At 40.0% G+C, this 19662-nt stretch overlaps 1 protein-coding gene across 1 annotated transcript in view; it reads right to left on the reverse strand.

The window, feature by feature from the left end:
- PARD3B (par-3 family cell polarity regulator beta) overlaps positions 1-19662 on the reverse strand; it is a 402476-nt gene that overhangs the window by 97832 nt on the left and 284982 nt on the right. The gene's annotated exons all lie outside the window — the stretch shown is intronic.

Raw genomic sequence — 19662 nt, forward strand, 5'->3', positions numbered from 1 at the left:
GGCCATATGCAGGAGGAAGGACTGGTTACAAATTGATTTGGACCCTGTACTTTTGAAAGCTATTGCTTGAAACTTAGTTGAAAAGCCCCATCAAACCTGATATGCAGGGCATTGCAGAGTGGAATATTAATATGGCACATTTTAAAGTGCCTGAAGGTTCCTCTTGCCACACGACAGCTCTCTGAAAGTCATCTGCAGTGGCTGTGGTGTCAGCACCCAGACTGGGCCACTGTTCTGCTCTTACCAGTAACTACTGTCTCTCATTCATGATGCATTAATTTTAGGATTTGTTCTTTGCTAAATGAGGATGCAATCAGAAAGAATAAAATCTTGCTTTGTTCCAAGAGTACAAACCTAGACAGTCCATAAGAGCTCTTTTTTAAACTTCTGGGGTTTTCTTTCTGCCTAGTAATATACTATCATGTAATATTTATGCTGTGAAAGTCCTCCAGAGGCCCCAATGGATTTGGGGCTGCCACTGTTGTTTTATACACTGTACAAATATGCATAACAAGTCTGCTTTGCGCAGCCTATAAAAGGTGGCTGAACTGGGGAGGTACATTTAATTTCTGGTGGTGTTAGGCAGAATACTGGGGTCAAATATACTCATGAATTATGGACCAAAACGTTTAAAAACCTCCCCTCCTCTTTACCAATTTGAAATTCTCTGTTCCACAAGTAAATGATCAACCTGTGTCTTCCCCTGCAAATTAATATGTCCTTATAGGTACAACAACAATGTAGAGAAAAATAATAACTTTTTCATTATATATACTATATTGCAAACTAATTACTCTGACTCAAAACTGCAAACTCTTCTGTGAAAGTCTGCAGCATTGCCCCAGCTATCTCTCTTTTACCCTTTTTGTTTTTCATGTCAGCCCAAACTGCCTCAAGTGGAACAGCTGAACTACTGTGCCTATATTTAAGCTGTAAATCACTGACCTTATGTTTCTCCACTGACAAAAGCAGAAATTTTGCAAATAGTCAGGCTCATAAGATAATGATCCAAATTTTTTGTGAATTTAATTAATAATTCTGAGCTTGTGGTCAAATGAAGTTACTGGGTTATCTGCAGCAAGTTGTCCAGACAATAAGAACTTGGTTAGAAAGGGAATGATGGATGTGAGAGACAGACACGTAGCATGTGGTACTAACAGCAAGGGCAAATACTACAGGTAGTAACATGAGATGCTTTCTTGTTGCTCTGTCATGGACTGTGCTGAGGAGAAGAAAGACTCCTATCAGTGCACGGTTTTCTCTTTTTTCCTATGTGTTGCAATAGAGATAGATGGTGTCCTGCATTCTTTGAGGGATCCTTTGCTCAAAATATACATACACCTTGTCTACAAATCTTCAGTTCTTTTTTCATGGTCTCTACTCATTTCAGTGCTTCCAGAAATACAGTATATACTTTGCATGCTTTTCCTTTTTCTGAGTATAGAGCAGCACATTGATTTCACTGCTACTTTCTAAGTTCCAACAGTTCCAAGAGCCTGGAGTCACACACCCCATCAGAAGCTGGCGGTGGCAGTGAAGGCAGCAGTCAGGAAACATAAGAGAGACACAGAGGTTGTACATACAGAGTGAGGAAAAACAAAGTAAGGAGGGTGCACAGGTATGAAATGACCCAGGCGAAAAAGAAAAGCCAAATGAAACTCTGCATATATTATTCTCTACAGAGACGCCAGGCAGTCAAACAAGAAATCACCTGGGTATGAGCACCAACAGGCTGCTCCTGAAAAGCCCTGCTTTCTGACGCTGGCTCATGCTGGGAAGGTCTCACGGCAGTTTTCTCAAGAGGCCATATTAGCACTTGCATCTTGGTCATAATCCAGCTCTGGTACTTTGTTTATATTCATGCTGCCTGCTTTTTTCCCACAGTTTCAATTATAGGTTTGTGGAGTTTCATATTCAACTGTAGCATGCATTGATTTTGAAAACATTATTCTTGGGCATTTTGTATTGCTGCAGGGAGCTGAAGTTGGATATGTTGCATACTCGAGAGAAATGTGAAAAAAAAAAAGTCTTTAACATGCGTCCCTTTCAAGTCTAGATATTATTTCTTGCTTACTCGAGAAATACATTTTAAATAAAATGAAGTGACAATTTTGATTGCAGTAACAGCCAACATAACAAACCCTAGCAAAAACAGTGCTGTTTGCTGGTAGAGCTGTTCTTGCCATAAATTTGGCAAGTTTCAGTGCAATTATAAACTGGGAATAATGAGTTGATCTTGATGAAAACAACTTTTGTTGTTGTGCTGCATTAAAGGCAGCGTGGCCGGCAGTTTGAGGGAGGTGATTTTGCCCTTACACTCCACTCTCGTGGGACTCCATCTTGAGTGCTGTATCCACCTCTGGGGGCCTCCAACATACAAAAGGATGTGGACCCGTTGGAGTGAGTCCAGAGGAGGCCACAATGATGCTCAGAGGGCTGGAGCACCTCTCCTAGCAAGAAAGGCTGAGAGAGCGGGGGTTGTTCAGCCTGAAGAATAATCCATGGAGACCTTGTAGCACCTTCCAGTACCTAAAGGGGGCTACAAAAGACATGGAAAGGGACTTCTCCCGATGGCAAGGAGGGATAGGACACTGGGGAATGGCTTTAAAGTGAAAGGGGGTAGGTTTAGATTAGATATTAGGAAGCAATTCCTCACTGAGGATGGTGAAGCACTGAAACAGGTTGCCCAGGAAAGCTGTGGATGCCCCATTGCTGGAGGTGTTCAAGGCCAGGCTGGATGGAGCTTTGAGTAACCTGGGACAGTGGAAGGTGTCCCTGCTCATGGCAGGGTGGAAATGGGTGATCTTTAAGGTCCCTTCCAACCTAAACCATTATATGATTCTATGACTATATTTTTGCTATTTTTTTGCTTCAGATAGAATTTGTACAGGCTTACAATTTTGACCTGTTATACCAAGTATGCAGCATATAGCTCAAGGCTAGGGAAATATTCAGATGTAGGTTGTTTTTTTTGCCTCTTCTGCACATTGCTATACCATAAAAATCCATTCTTTTATTATTATGTTTCTCAGCTCAACAAAAATCTTGCACAAATATAAGAAAATAAAAGCAGCACAAAATTTAACACTAAGAAAAGCAACATACACAGACAGCATTAAATGACAAAGAACCCAGTATCATCTCTGCCTGAATTTATACACCCTGTCCTAAAAGTTATGGTCTGCTCACTGATGTGTTCTAATTGCCATGGGCTTCTGATGATAAAATTAACTTTCAGCCATTGTAATTTTGTATGGCTTTGTGCACTAGAGGCTTAACAGTCTCTATGGCTTATTGGAACAACAACAACAACAAAAAAGGTAGTAAGAGTACTTGCTGCATGATCAAACTAGGTTTGATCATATTATCATTGATATCAGTTGAGGCCCTCCACTGATTTCAACAAGAACAGGATAAAATCCATTGTCAAATTACACTATGTAATTAATCAAATCCATATTAAAATTCTATGAAAACTGAATGGCTTTAGGATTTGAAAATGCCAATTCTCCAGGCAACAAATAATTGGACTGTGGTAAAATCTGCCTTCCATATTAATACTATTGTCAGCAGAATAAAAACCTTGATGAAAAATTGTATGGTACACAGATTTTTAAAATGTCTGTTTTGCTATACTGTGCAGTCAAATTCTCTTCAACTTAATATCTGATGGATTTATTACTCTGAAAACCTTTTATAACAAATGGAGAACTATTACTAGAAGACCTGAAAACAAATGGATCAGCTGTATCTTCTCATTCTATAGCCATCTATAATCAATTTATGTCAAATGAAGCCACTGGTCATTGTAATGACAGTAAGGAAATAAATCCATGCCTCCCCAGTTTGAGTGAATGCCCCCATTCTTTGATTATCCACTGTAAATGCCTAGGAAGCACTGTTAAAGATGTTACAGCCCTGTTAACCTTAGTATACTTTTCAGTTGGGAAAGTTGATATTCCAGCTACTCAGAGCACAGTTCTCCTGTAAATAAAAACATAAAGGGATTTTTTTTATGTGAACAGATCTTTGAGGGCTTTGTGCTTTTGGGAAAAGCCCATATGCGACTGTTGAAAATACGCCGTGCAAGAGTGAGGCATTATCCTATTTCTATTAATTTCAAAGGGTGCCTTGCAAACAACTGAAATTGTTCCCCTTAGAAACATTAAGGAAATAAAGTCTCTGAATACCAAATGTATGTTGTCTTGCAGTATTTATTGCCATTCTACAGGCTATAGCATTAAAGCATATGTATGCTTCTTTTCAAGGATTCTAAGGGATAAAAATGAAAACAAACCTACTACAGACTTGCTCTGTTATTACTTGGGATAAATGTCTTGCATGCAAGACTTAAAGCTGTGGTCATGGCAACACTTCGTTTCTGTGTGGAGCCGTGGGCTCCCAGATCTCAAATGTGTTGATATTTGCTTCAAGGATTAAAAAGCAGGCAGGTCTATAAAGTCCCAGACTTCTAAGCAGCAGAAACATCTGGTGAGTGGAACCTTGAAGCAGCTTGCCGACTAAATTCAGCAATTTGGATTTCTTAGCTAATTCAGTTGCCCAAGATCAGGAGGTTCCACACAGCTAACAAGGTACATAATAAAAGCACAAACATCTGTGGGAAAACAATTCAAGAGAGCCTATGACACAGTCAAGCAAGACACAAAGCCTAACACTGTCAGAAAATCTTGACATCTCCAGAAACGATCTGTAAAAAACCAGTGATTTGCAGAGTACATATAACAAAAGCTCTGACTCTCAGTCATTTCACAGCAAAATGGGGAAAAATGCTGAGATTATTAAAGCAGGTCCCTTATGAAAGACTAGAAATAGCTCTTAAAATTAAATTTAAATGTGAGTAAGAATGAATAAGTGAGAAAGAAAGATAAAGATACTAATAAGGTATGATTTTCAGGTCCACACAGGGACTATAAAAAGCTTATTAACTGCCACTACTGCCGTGTGTTTTAAGTTATTTTATCACTCAGCTTTTACGGTAGAAGAAATACTCTAGAAGCAGTGCTGTGCTTTGATTAATTGCTTTCATACACACACTTTCACAGAGTATTAAACATTGCTGTAAAGATCCTTAGTGAGTCAGACTTGCTGGTGATTACAGGCCAGGCTCATTTTACATTTATGTTAATAGCAGCATTAATGAAATACATCTTTCACATTTTTAGTGGCTCTCTAAATACCTAAAAGGTTTGTTACTAAATGTTTACTTACTGGGCAGAAGTATGCCATTGAGTATTACACCAGTGGGATCAAGAGCTTTGCAACAGCTAAAAAAACTACAGAAAGAAAATAACACGTTTTGGTAAAACATGTTTGATGATTTGAGAATGGAGCACACACAGGAAGGCAACAGGGTTCAAATCTTCAAGATCCCAGAAGATGAAAGTGCCTCCACAACCAAGCTAAACATGATAAAAAGGGCAGCTCTGTGCTGGGGGGGCTGTGAGCCAGGAGGGGTTAAGCATCTCTCTTCCTGGTCCCACTGCTAGCCCCTTGCTTCCAGAGAGTGGATCCCATTCCCTCTGTGGAGGATTTAGCCCCAACAACATCGAGATGCCCTTCCCAGTCTACAACACAAATTACAGCAAAACCTCCCTATGACACAGCCTTGCCCAGGAGCAGGTTATGACCCAATCTCCCTGCTTTGGCAGGGTGAGAGGAAAGCACCAACAAGATGATGAACACAGGAGAGGGCTAGTTCAGCCCCTTCTGCTCCCTGCTGCTGGGTGAAGAGTGTCTCCAATTCTGGGGCTGTGCCATGTACAACACCAATTCTGTTGGGTAAATCGGAAAGAGATCTTCTGAAAAGTAAAGGAAAAAAAAAAGCACTTTTAATTAGATTTGGTGAGGTTTGCTTGCAGGAAAGACTTGTGAAGGTAGCCTGCTGCCTCACCGTTCTCCCACTGCTGGGGCTCACTCCCAGGGCAGCAACAAGAGGAGGGCAGCAAAAGCAACAGCTTGCCATGGCAAACAACAGGGCAGCTTAGGCAACCAAAAATAGCTCCCCTGAAGAAGGAAAAATGACCTAACCTCTGACCTATTACACCAGTAAAGGCATGCAACAAATTGTCCAAGCGTGCTATTCTACAATTATTATTTGTATTTCACAAATGCAGCTAAACTTCATGAATGTGGGTATCCTCATATTTAGCCGTATTATTTTGGGAGATAATCCACATTATTCTAATGCTGTGATCAGAGTTAAAATGATTATGATCAGCAGGAAGAGAGAAGTTATGCAGAAGTTGCAAATATAAAAAAATCCACCTTATTATGCTCCTGTTACATCAAAATTAAGCAATCAAGTGCCACTTTTGTGTTTTTGAATTTATTTTTTATTTATTGTATCAGACTGCTGGAGCTAGACTAAAATGACTGAACTTCCAGAACCAGTCTAATGGGAGTAAAACTTATCTTTTAAAAACTCTGATTAAACACAACCTCCCCCCACCCGTTTATTTCTTTGATGCCCAAATTAGCATCTTTTCTGCAGCATGCTGAATTAATTAGTACAGTGACAAAGAATTAGTCCAGATAAGATCAAAGCTGAAACCATATTTATCTGGAATTTGAAATTAAGAGCAAAGAGTATTAACCCTCAGCACTTCAAGGAGCTTTCCACATGGCACACTTAGTAAGCCTTCCATGAGTTCTTTCAAAATAAATCAACAGTGCAATTTTTTTCCCCACTGAAGTTTTGCTAAAAGGAAAATAAATTTGCCATGAATTCTGCTACAATGTGAAACTGCCTTTAATGCAGACCCTGTACATGCTACTCATTATGTAACTTGTAGGCATCAGTAGAACAAAGCAAACAAAGCTGAGAAAAGATACTTAATCACATTTGTATTAATGCTTGGATTGTCACATTGTTCACAGATTTAAGGGCTACTGAAAGAATTCCCAGCACTGAATCTGAGAAGCTGCCTGCTGTAACACCTCCCAGGTAAATAATCTATAATCTTCAATGGAGAGGGTCACACACAGAAACGAAATGTCAAACAGAAGCCCTAAATTACACAGGAAAGTTTGAAGTTTACTCTGAGAGTATGAACCATGTGGACAGCAATAATGGAAAATCTTCATTGCTGGTATCATTGCCTCGGATATTATCTGTGTTTCAGTACAAGGTAAAAGACTGGAGGCTGTTTCCCACGTGAAATGCAAGAGGCTGATCTTCTGCCTGGAAATTGCAGAACAGAAGCAATTTAAATAGTCACACCAAAATCTTCTCATCACCCATCTTCCCAAAGCCTTTGAGCCCCCCATAAACTTTTTTTTTAAACGTAGAACTTGCTTGCAATTTAGACAGAGGAGAGTTACTGCAACTCATTCTGATAATTAGGTACTAGAAAATCCTTGCCAGTAGAGAACTCCTGTTCATCTGTACCATATGCAAAATCTTACCTCTGCACTATCTAAAATGACCAAAAACAAAACCCAAGGAGTGTGATGGCACCTTAAGACTTGGGCCACCCAAGCTGAAGTGTAAAACCACAAATTCCAGCTACTGAACCAATGGAATGGAGAAAAACTCTCATCAAGTACTATGTAAACACAGACAACAGAAGGCAGCTGTGAAGAGTCATCCTTTATACTTCAAGGAACTTGTTTTTAGAAAACATGCTGAGGTAGTCTGAGTACTGGAGGTAGCATTTATGAAACGGGGTCACTACTACAATTATCTGACCAGGAAAATCATTATGTTCAATGGCAGCTATGCACTTGTTTCCATGAAATGATATTTTAATCATTCAGTGACCATGCTGCTAGTCTTTTTGGTCACCAGGACAAGAATTCTGCATCCTGCATTACATATACCACAAAAGAAAAATCTGCAGTAAACAAGGACAGCTGTGATTTACAGTTTGATCAGAAGGAAGAAAAAAAATCAATTTATGGTCTGTCCAATGAAGCAAGCACTGCCTGCTTGTCCACTGGATGGTGGAATTACCCTCCACCAAAGTAATAAATTATTCCCATATATTCTTATTTGTCCCTACTTCCATACAGCAGCAGTTGTTTTCCCCTCTTGGTTTCCCTTTACAAGCATGTAATTTCTTCTGAAGTGAATACTAATTCTGTTCCAAACTGTGCAGAGAAACATTGCTGTACCTACCCTACCTGCCAACCCCAGGGGAACATGATAATCCCATCCATGTCTTGGGCATGGTAACTCCATATTCAAAGCAAAAGGAAACAACTAGCCCTTGACTTTGCTTCTCTAATTTCCATTTCATAGTCCCAGGAAAGGGAAAAGGGGAAAGGGGAAAGGGGAAAGGGGAAAGGGGAAAGGGGAAAGGGGAAAGAAGCAGGCAGTTAGGCTTGATATTAATTTTTCTGGAACTTTATTATTGTCTGTCATGCAGCAAAAAATAAATGCAGTTTCTGATGGAACCTATTCCTCTAAGGTGCAGAGTAAGGCAAAGTAGGAGACACAGACTGGCTGTGCAGTCTGTGGATGCTGCCAGCTACCCCTCCAAAACTCCTGACTTTGTGGTTTTCAAAATCCTGCAGTCAAGTGAAAGCCAGCACACCTCTATCCCAGAAGCACCTCCAGCCCTCTGCAGGTAACTGAGAATCACTTGAAGGGGGACAGGGAAAAGACCAACTGAAGGGAGCCTAAAGGGTAGCTCTTGGGGTGCCAAACTTGACAAAACCAGGATGCTGAGTTCTTTCTTTTGTTTCATGTTTTCTCCTATATTGGGTGTCTCTTTCCCGTATTACCAGCCACATGACCCCAGAATTCACTAAAGTATCAGCTACATGTATATGTATATTGCATGCTTATCAGAGGAAGGGCTTTTCACTTTTCTCATGTCATAACTCTCATGGTATTCAGTGCTTTTCTTAGCATTTTAGCTACTCATGCACTTTATGAGAATCTCCACTTGCACTACAAAACTTTTTGCTCAGCCCTCTTGGCTATGGAAAAACAACATAGAACTGTGACATTATCAGAACTGCAGATACAAAACTCATGAGGCAAATTAAATATATGACATTTGCAAAACAAAACAGAAAACCTCCTACATTTGCACTCAGAGCCATGATATTTTGTCAGACTTGCTAATCATCTCACTACTGCAGGGCTCACCTTCTCAACTAAATCACGTGCCTTCCTCCCCTTACATGCCACAGTGGGGATTTGTTGGGTCTTATCTGACTTTCATGAAGTAAACCTTCACACTGCAAGTTCCAACAAGATCTCCAAGGAACACCCTTGAAAAACAGCAGGAATACAGAGGACTCCCCTCCTTGTTTCAATGGAGACAACATGCCAGTCTTCATGAAGGCTCCATTCTGTGGAACACAGTGACTCTAACAAGTAGTTAATGTTGAGCATATATCATCATATCCATTCCAATATGAAGAAACTGCATCACAAAGCATAAAAATTTTGTGCTCAGTTTAACAGGTCCTATTCTCTTCCTCTACTGACCACCTCAGAGCTATGGTTCCATTACCACTGCATATCCATCCGCCTCACTTTCCAGCCAGTTTGCTGCGATGCTTTTTCCCCTTGACTATTTCCCCCCATCTCCTTTGAGTTCTCTCCTCATTCATTTCCTCATTCTCCCCAACACACTCGCTCTCCTCCTCCTTGCTCCGCACTCCTTTCATACGCTCTACTGCTGCTCTGCTACAGAAATACCTCTTCCTGGGGATTTCTGCTTGCGACTGCACAAAAGGAATGCGTCTTGGGCACCAGCACTCTTGCTTCTGAGACACTGAGCAGCAATATGCAGTAAAGACATGCACAGATCTCTACAGTGGCTGAGCTACCACTCTTTCTCAGCAGGATGCATTAGCCTTATTTGAGCTCAGGCTCAGAGTACTGAAACTCTGAACTAAGAGACTTCACAGTAAAGAGATGCTTTCGAATGGAGACATAAGAGGGAGAGAGATGGCTCTTGAATAGGCAAGGGAGGTTGTAAAGGCAAAAACCCCCTATTTGGTGACTTGCTTTTAGATTTCATAATGGACTTCTAAAGCTAAAGCAACACAAATTCCACCTCTGTGCCTTTACTATAGCTGGCATTTTTACAAAGCAGTAACATTCAAAACAATGCCAAAGTAAGAGAGGAGTTATGCATATACTGTGTTTTGAAAGATGTGTTTTGTCATAACAAATAATAGATGTTTTTGCATTTTTAAACTGTCAAAATCAGTTCTTCTGATAAATAATACCTTCCCTCCCTGGCCTTGGCTATCGTACATTACTAATTAGACATAGTAGTTCGTGGTTAATATCCTTCCCCACAGATTTATTATTAGCTTGTATATTCTTTTCAGTGGAATTGTGCTAATGGTAAGGTCTGCTGGAGGCCAACTGCATGAAGCCACTGGGAGGAGAAATCTGTTTGCCTGTCAAAACAGTGCCTATCAATTAGAACTGTAAATGTGATTCCTTTAAGTGTCTTGGATGGTAGCAGAGACTTTTCAGTGATGGATTAGGGGGCTGAATCACTTTCATATTGTACTAAAGGAAGCTTTCAAGCAAACAGCTATGTGCATGAAACAAATTCACCATTTTTTTTGAGCAAGTCTAGAAGAACCTGTCTGACCTGCCAAAATTCCCCTCTGCTATTTTCCCAGAAATCCACAGAAATCCAGCACTTAATGTGGCATACTGACAAAACTGATACTAGATTATTCTGTGGTTTTCTTAGGAAAACATGGCTTAGGATAGCTACAGCAACAGAAAAAAACAATGAAGCTGCTGAAAGACACGATCCATAACAAAGAAGGAGTAAGATGATGCAATTCCACCACTCAGTGATTTGGGATGCAGTCCTGGCACATAGATAGCAATTTCCCCTCTGATACAAGCACCCAGCTCTCATCAGCATCACTAAGAGTTGTGTGGACAGACTGATGGGAATATGTTCCCCTGAGTTTTGCAGGAAATTACCACCACTCGGGGACTGAAGGAGGCACTGTCTGTCACTCTCAGGCATACCCTCTGCCAGTTAATTAAGGAAAAACCTCTGCCACAAGTATCAAGAGGAAGCTCTTCCCTATTCTCCTCTGTACAGCAAACCTGACACAAAGCAAAATGTCAGGAGCAGGACCTAGGAAATGGGGATGCTCAGGGAAGGTGAACTTCAGCCTGCATTTGCCAAGTTCTTCTGCCACCATGTTTTGGTGGATTTTGAAAATAGTTATTAGGAATCAAATTGATTAGTTACAGCTGAGTTTAAGCTTTAGGAAAATATCTTCAGCTCTCACACATTGTGGCTTTTGGTTACTGGTTATTTTCAGGAAGAGCAATCCTACATGGCACGTATAAAAACCAGTCAGCCAGACTGCTAACCCTCCAGGGCTCCACTGCTATTTTCATGCCAAGAGACAGTGACTAACCAATACCAGAAAAAGCAAAGGACTCAAACATACTCACAAAATATAGCTCTGGCAGTTGAAGGACAATGGTTCAGGATGGGGAAGGTTTCATCCAGTCATTAAACAACAGGCTCTCTCATCAGGCTGATAAACTAAACTGAAGGTACTAAAACCTTTTCCTTGGTACCACTTTATAAATAAAAAATAAATACCAGAACTAAGTGACTGAAAGTTTTAGTCAATTATATGAGCTACACAGCTCTGTTATATCTGTTTGCAATAGTATTACTCATCAACTGTGAGCCAGTAAATTTCTTTGGAAGGTTTCAATGAAAACCTGGCAATCACTCCTGCTTCTTGAATCTTAAAATAAGTAATTCTGGTGCAGTCAGATAAAGAAATACATTTTTTCTGGACAAAGTCAGAGAAAATTTCTAGAATAGTGTTTAAAACAATGAAGCACTCTTACTTTGCTGGCTATTACAACCATGTACCTTGAAATTGCACAAACACCATCAACAGCCCAGATTCCCCAAATTTTTTCCTTCTTGTATATTTCTTGCCTTTCACACACTGACTTCCAAACACAAATGTTCATACACTATTTTAAAAATAATTATTTGTTATTGCTATTTATATTGGCAGACAGTTAATTTTTGTGTGACAGTGTAGGGAAAAATCTCTGCTTTCTTGTTCAGGTACAGGAATGCTTTGTTCACCACACAAAGGCTTTGACTTCTTTTCTCACTACCTCCACAGCTCCATGTCCTAAAATTATATTCACTCATTCAACTATCTGCAATACCAAACCACTGGTGCTGATTTTACCTAGAGACCAAAATGAGAACAGATACCTTAAAAATTCTGCAAAGAAGTTGCTCTAAAAAAGCTCTTCATTATGAGGGCGATAAAAAACCCGTTAAATTCAAAGCCCATGGCAGTAGAGAAGGCTGAAGAACACAGATGAAGTCTATCACTCATTTCATTAAAACTTCTGCCACAGGAGCTGCTAGTATCACTGCATGAATAAAAACTAAATGCTGTTGATAAAAAACTACTCCAGGGTGTGTAGTCAGTCAATGAACCTAAGTCTCTTTTGTTTCCAAACTGTGTTTGATACAATGAAGCAACACAGTTTCTCCTGAATGTATCAGACATTAGCCGTTGTCCATCAAACAACCGGGAGGGAAAAATTCTGGCTTACAAGTTACCCATGAATTACTGAACACAATCAGTATTCAGTACCATGAACATTCTGCTGATCCATCATTAACTGCAACTGATCACATGTACTGTTTCTATTTCTTAACTTGATAAATCATTGTTTAAAAACTACCTTCACAAGCACAGGGGAGGAGAAGCCACTTCGCACTTCCTGAAAAACACGTTTTGGCAATGGGCCCAAAAATTTACTGTGTTAAAAACCCCCACAACCATATAAACACAAATTGCACCACACGAGTGCTCACAGTTGATAAATTACACTTAGCTGAAAGTACTTAATCTGTAAAACAAACTAGAGACCTGACTGTGAAACAACTTAAGCATCTGCATTTCCATTTCTTTGCTGTATGTTTGGTCTCCTGTCATAGGAAAGAGTGAAAAGAGTGCCTAATTTATCAACTATATATACCACTCATCTTGATCTCTTGATACCACTATTTATTTTGATTTATTAGTTACAACATTTAAAACAATTTTTTTGTCATGATAATTGAGTTGTCTTTGTAGCCTTATTGTTGTGTATCTAGACAAATGCATCAAAGATGTACAGAATTTTAGATGAAATTGCATTATTGATTTAGAGTGCCATGATGATGTTACTTTGTTGTGGTTTTGTAACTAAAAGGCCCAGTTGTCTGGCTTCAGTTTTGTTTTTCTTCTCATGTAGGGAAAACGAAATCCTTCTACCCTCTCCTTGCAGTCATACATCTTCCTGCCACCTTCTGGCTCACTTGTACCACTGTCTTTTCCAGCTGCTGCTGAAAAGACAAGTATCACTAAAAATATAGTCCAGTGATTCTTGGGGGAAAAAAAAGCAACAGGATACGGGAATGCAAAGCAGAAATCATGGTCAAATCCAAGGTCCTGAATTTCAATAACAGTAAAAAAAAAAAAAAAAGCTGTACATGTGGAAAAAATATTCTCCACCCCCCTCCCCCCAAGTCCACTCACACTAGCTGGAATTAACAACTACATCTTTTGTACTGTTAGACATACTTCCTCTAGCAATTAGTTGGCATATTCTCTAAATAAGCACAGTTGTAAAAGCCAGCTAATGCCCTAGTGCTTCTATTGGAAATCTTTAATAAAAATCACTTGTATTTAACAGATTGATTGAAAACTGGTTCCAAATAGGGTACTTTCCTGTTATGCAGAGGACAGTGAGAATTTCATCCTACAAAATGTGGCTAGTGCTGTTTGAAACAAATGAAAAAGGAAAAGTAAAGAAACGAAGGTGTCTAAAGACATATCCAGAAGGTGGAATAGAGAGTCTGAAAAACAAAAAGCTGTGCACTAAATATCGTGACCTGGGAGTCGATTTTATGTTTGCTACCAGCATTTAAAAAAAAACTTATTTAGTTGACACCACATTCCAATTTGTCTTATTAGCACAAGTAGTCAAAGCCAAATATGAACAGAGGCATGGACAACACCCCACCTGGGACATCCCTTCTCCTCTTTCCAGTACCTGCTCCCTGAATTTGAGCATGGCCTAGCAGACAAGCTTAAGATAAGCTTTCCATGCCATTGTGATTCCAATCACAGCCTATCCTAAGGAATATTCATTTTCCTGAAGCAAGGCCAAAAGAGAAAGGTCTATTTCATTCCAGCCCATCTTTTTAATTCTCCCAGTAGATGCAGCATTTACCATTTTACAGAATAGAAGCTCAGAACAAAAGCAAACACCATGTTTGTCCTGTGGTACTCAAGTTCTCACACCAGAGAAACTCCATGTCTTCTATCAAAAAAAGATGGTATTTCTCAGATGCGTTATTCTCCCAAATAACAAAACCAGAGCAAACTGGTTGAAAATATGAAAAAATAGAATTTTATCAAGACATAGACAAGTTCTTCTGAAAGGAAAATCATTAAGGATAAATCAAAAAGATCTCTCTTATAAGGTATATGAGTATAAGGTATTATGAGTATAAGGTCTCTCTATACTCATTAAACAGTAACTTGAGCTCAGGATTAAACTTAGCCAGATCATTTATGCTATTGATGACCTATATTTTTTAATCAATCTGTATCATATCCCTTGATGTTCTAGATAAAAAGAAAATCCTTAGATGCCTTCCCTCCTGAATCATAACCCTATCCAAGAAACTGGTGTGTTCCTCCTTTTCTGAACCTTATGCCTAAGCCCAAATCAGGATCCAAAAATAACAGCAACCTGTATTCACAAGAAGACGACTCATCGGTCCTCCTTAAACTCCATTTGTTACTGGCCTTCACCATTAGCCTCTGGGCCCTTTGATAGCCAGCAAGAAGCACCATTCTTTGAATTTTCCTTCCAGATCCAAACCACAGTCAACTATACAATTGGCTCATCTTTCCCATGTCTAAGCCGTGTCACTGTAACACATCTCTATCTTCGCACAGCATCTACAGAAGTCAGCTGGCATTGAATTGAGGTCATTTGCTCATCCCTACTCTCAGTTGTTCAGGATGGGAGCATGGCTGCCTGCTGCAATGCTTTCCACTTGATACTTGCTCATCATGCTAAGAGCAGCTGGGATCCTCTACTTGGGGACTGACTGGAACAATTTCTTACTTGAGAACCAACACCTGTGAAACATAATGAATCTGAAGAACTGTCAGGTCCAGACTTCAGTGATGTTCAGAGAACTTTTTCTCCTAACATTTTATTTATACTTTTGTGTACATGTTAGAGGACAGAGAGGGGAGAGAAAAGGAAGCTGATGCAGATTGACACCATAGCCAGAAAGCATATGATCATGACCAGGAAGTGTTTCAAAGCTTTCTAAAGTTTTACAAGATGAACTATGTAACAAGGTAAGTGCTTTAAAACAGCACTAATTTGAAAAGCACAAGCTATCCTGTTATTTCCTGGAAAGTCATCAAACAGTAAGACAGAAAAGAAGGATGAACTCAGTGGGATAGGTTATTGTTAAATAAGAACTAATCTGGCTTCTCTCATTAATTTGCCTTAATGTAAACTGTGTGATCTTTCCACTCTGTTAACAAAGCAAATGTATCAATTTCTATGACTCTCTAAAGTTCATGAAAGCCTGTAAAACTAGAAAAATGGATGTTTTCAATTGGCTTTTGCCAGTGGTGTGAAACACGCCCCTCCCACCACTTCTTAATTTTGCTTACATAGCATGATCTCCAAGGGCCCGAAGTGTGGCCTCCCCAAATCTGCAGAACCTGTCAATTCTATCCTCACACTGCCCCATGTGTTTTTGCACCAAAGCAGAAACAATTTTTTTTCCTGCAGTGTCTTACAAAAGTGATTATTAAGGACAGTGCAGTGCTTCTGAACTGAAATGCATAGGACCCTACAGCAACAGATTAGTTTTGTACTTGGGAAGAAGCCTCATCAGTAGAACAGCAAAAAACCCCAAACTCAAGAACTGACAGTTGAAACTTCTTTATCTGGCTGGATCCTCACAGCTCTGCCTTTTATACTGTTTCTGCCTGTTACCCTCACCTAGACAAATTAAATGTAAAAAAAGAAAACACTATTGTTGTGCACAAGGACAGTCATCAAGCCTCCTGATCACTGGGAGAATGTGATATCCCAGAGGCTTCAGGCAGCAACAAAGCCCAGTACTCCAGTCAGAATCTGGCAGCAAAGGCCTGCCAAGGAAGCAGTAGGCTGCAAAGAGACACTTTCCCACAGAAGTTTTTCTTCTGGGCAAAGGCTGGAGGTCTTGAGGTAATGCTAAGGTTGAGGTAATGACCTATATTAGCTACTCTGAGAATAACCAATTTTCAGCTATGCTGCCTGCATTCTGATCCACCATTACCCACACCCCTCATCTCACCTCAGGACTGACAGAAGTCAGTCAGTATTGGAACTGACTGTGGAATTGAAATCAGAATATACAAGATTGTTTTGATCTGACATTAACTGTAGAGTAGAACTTGTTTTCTTCAATGAGAAAATCAGGCACGCCAAAGTTAAAAAAAGAATGAATATAGTAAATTTAGAAGTTTTTTGATCCTACCTACTTGTACTTCAAGAGCTCCCTAGAATTTCTCATCTGAACTTTTAAAAAAAATCCCCACTCATTCAAGACCATGTCTTGTACAACACCACATTGAAAAAAGATGTTGCAAGGCTGCTATCCAATTTTCTTTTTCAACACCCTTCTCCTAGGCAGAAGGGTGTTCATAGCAGAAATGTCATCACTCCAATTTTATTCAATGCCAGAAATGTACCTATACAAATCTAGAAGTTTGTAATGTCTGTTTGATAATGTCTGCAGAGCAGGCAGATGATTATATTCCATAATCTAGCCTAGCTAGTATTTTTTCCTGCTAGCAACTCATTGATGATATAGACTGCTCAAGAGCTGCAGAGAATCGGCTGCAGTTGGATAGAGGGGATCAGCACCAGTCACTGCCAGGGATCTCTCTCCCAAGGCTGTCCCAGGAACACATTCCTCCCAGCTACCTCAGGTATCACTGTGCTTTCTCACTGCTACAGTTGCAAAAAAACCCCCCATCCAAATCTTTCTCATCCCTAAAATCCCAGTACCTCCCCCTTTACATCTTGTGTATCTGTGGCCAGTAACTCTTACAAGTTCCTCTTATTATTATTGAAGCTTGCATCAGGTACTTGATCTTCCCTTCAAAGGATTCAAATGACCACCTGCCTGCCTGACACATCTCTCAAGCCATTCTGCACAGCTCCAAACAATACATGGCTCAGCATTCCAGAAATCAGGGCTGGCACAGCAGCACTTGCATCAGCAAGCCCAGGAGAGCAGGGCTGCAGCCAAGCACACAGGGCTATGGCCAGTGACCGGCACCATCACCTCCAACCAACAGCAGAGCACACACAGCCACCTGCAAATGTGTCCTTTCCCAACTCCCTTCTGAATTAAAAACAAACCAACTAGCCCAAGGCAGGCTCTGGAGAGAATACATCTAGAAAGTTATCACTTCCAAGTGCCAGAAAGAAGCAAAACATCTGTCTTTCAAAACATCATTATTATCTCTTAGGTAGTCAGCTCTGCCTAGTATCAGGTACACAGGGAAGGATGGTAAAGACTGGCTTAGATATTTAAGGAGTTACTTCTAATTAAGAGGCAATTAGTGATCACTGAAATGATGGTCTCTCCTGACCCTCACAAATGCCTAGGTTAGGAGGTATGGGAAGTGAGCCATGGTGTTCCTCATGGCTGCGAGCTGCTTGCTGGCTGAAGGCACTGTAGGAAGCATCTCTGCGACCAGGGCACAGGGTCCTCGTGAAGGCATGATGTAAATGTTTGCCTACTTAGCTATAAATGTATTTAAATATGCACATAACCATACATGTAAATACTCCACATTTTGCAGTACACACTTATTTAAATATGTACATACTTAAATCATAGAAACCTAAGTAGGAGTCTACATTCCCTCTTTCTCTCATCACTGTGGGCCCAGTCCAATTCCTGATAAACAAACAGGAACTTGTAAATTGTCTCCACTGAACATTAGGCCTCAGAAGTCCCCCACAGCTCTCTCCTGTACATACACTATCAAAATTCTTTAACAGCTTAATGTTTCCTGTGGCCACATAGGACAGTGATCAGTTCAGACAAGGGAATATCAGGACACAGAGGCCTTGTGAGAAGAGAGTCCTGGGAGCTTCAGGCTAGTGAGAGAGGAGAGATTTCTGCCTGTGCTCCTTTCAGCACATATTTTTTCATCTGATAAACATAAGTAAGTAGTACAGCAGTTGTTTAGTGAGCAGCCTAGGGACATATTGTTCCCAGTGTCCTAATTTTCCTGACACAGTTGGTAAATTTAGACATCTAATTAACAGTCTGTACCATTTATCAGGTTACTTGTTGCTGGTTTTTTTTCAAGGCCATCAATTAAGCTTTCCATACCTTTGACATATTCTTCATTTCCAGACTGAGTCCTAGGCCTCTCAGAATGATCATGGATGCTTCTAACACATCCCAATTCTGTTTATGTGGGCTTTACACAGTCTCAGGGAGATGAACCAGGGTCATCTCTATAACTAATTTCGAAGTAACACTGTAACACCTGCATGTGTGGGATGGAGCAGCCCAAGCAGGAGAAAAAAGGGAAGAATTTACAGTTCTTCTCTAAAAAGTCAGCTGGGGTACAAGTTCACTCAGTAAGAGCCATTATAAAACATCTGCATATTTGTTGACATTTTCATAATTACATTTGCAACTCACATTTTAGGCCTTGCTGCTCTACATTTATAAATGCACCTTTTTACCTTTGCTTATTCACCCTCTTTTGTGTTAGTAGCTCTTGCCTCTAGCATGTAAGATTTTCCACAGTGAAATATTTAACCCAAGTGGTGACTTCTCGGAACAGGAGGAGAAAAAGAAAGTAAGAGAATTCAAATAAAAATGAAGATCTATTACAGATTCATTGCCACACGCATGCACAAAAGTAGCTTGGAATGCTATGACAGATACAAGTTTTGTTTGCAAAGTAGAGTCTTTGACCAGACCAGTGCTGCAGACCTGCCTTAATGTGAATCCTCTTTACAAGCAGTGTGTTTATTGTCACTTCTTTACCAAAGAGTAACTAACATTCATATAGCATATAAAGTACACTCCCTCACTCGCTTCCCCACACAGGTAAGGTAAAATGGGTCTTCAATTTTATGCTTAGCTAAAGAAATACAGCTAAATGTGCAGAGGTATCAAATTTCTATAATGATATTCCAGTCTGAGAAAGGTAGATACAGTGTGAAAAAGAGAAGACCTGAGAGAAAATGAAGCTCTGTTCAGATATTTTGTTCCTGGACCATCCTGATAATGGTCAGAAAAGCACTACCAGAAGCAGGCACAGGAAGAAAAACTCTGCAGAAGTATCTCAGATGAGACAGGTGTTGCTTTATTCTGTCAGTAGTAACAACCCAATTAAAACCGCAAGGTAAATTACCTTCAGGATCATGCGTTGACCACACGAATCCTGTTCACAGAAGTGCAGGACGCTAAAAATCAAAAATGCCTGCAATGAGCGTTCAGTAGGGAAAGACACTCCACAGCATTATGCAGTGCCAAAGAAAGCTTTGCTGCACCTTTTTTTTTTTTTGCACGTGCTTTAAATGTTCAGTTTTTAGGGTGGAGT

This window comes from Corvus moneduloides, chromosome 7 (assembly GCF_009650955.1).
Source record: "Corvus moneduloides isolate bCorMon1 chromosome 7, bCorMon1.pri, whole genome shotgun sequence".
Taxonomy (NCBI): Eukaryota; Metazoa; Chordata; class Aves; order Passeriformes; family Corvidae; genus Corvus; species Corvus moneduloides.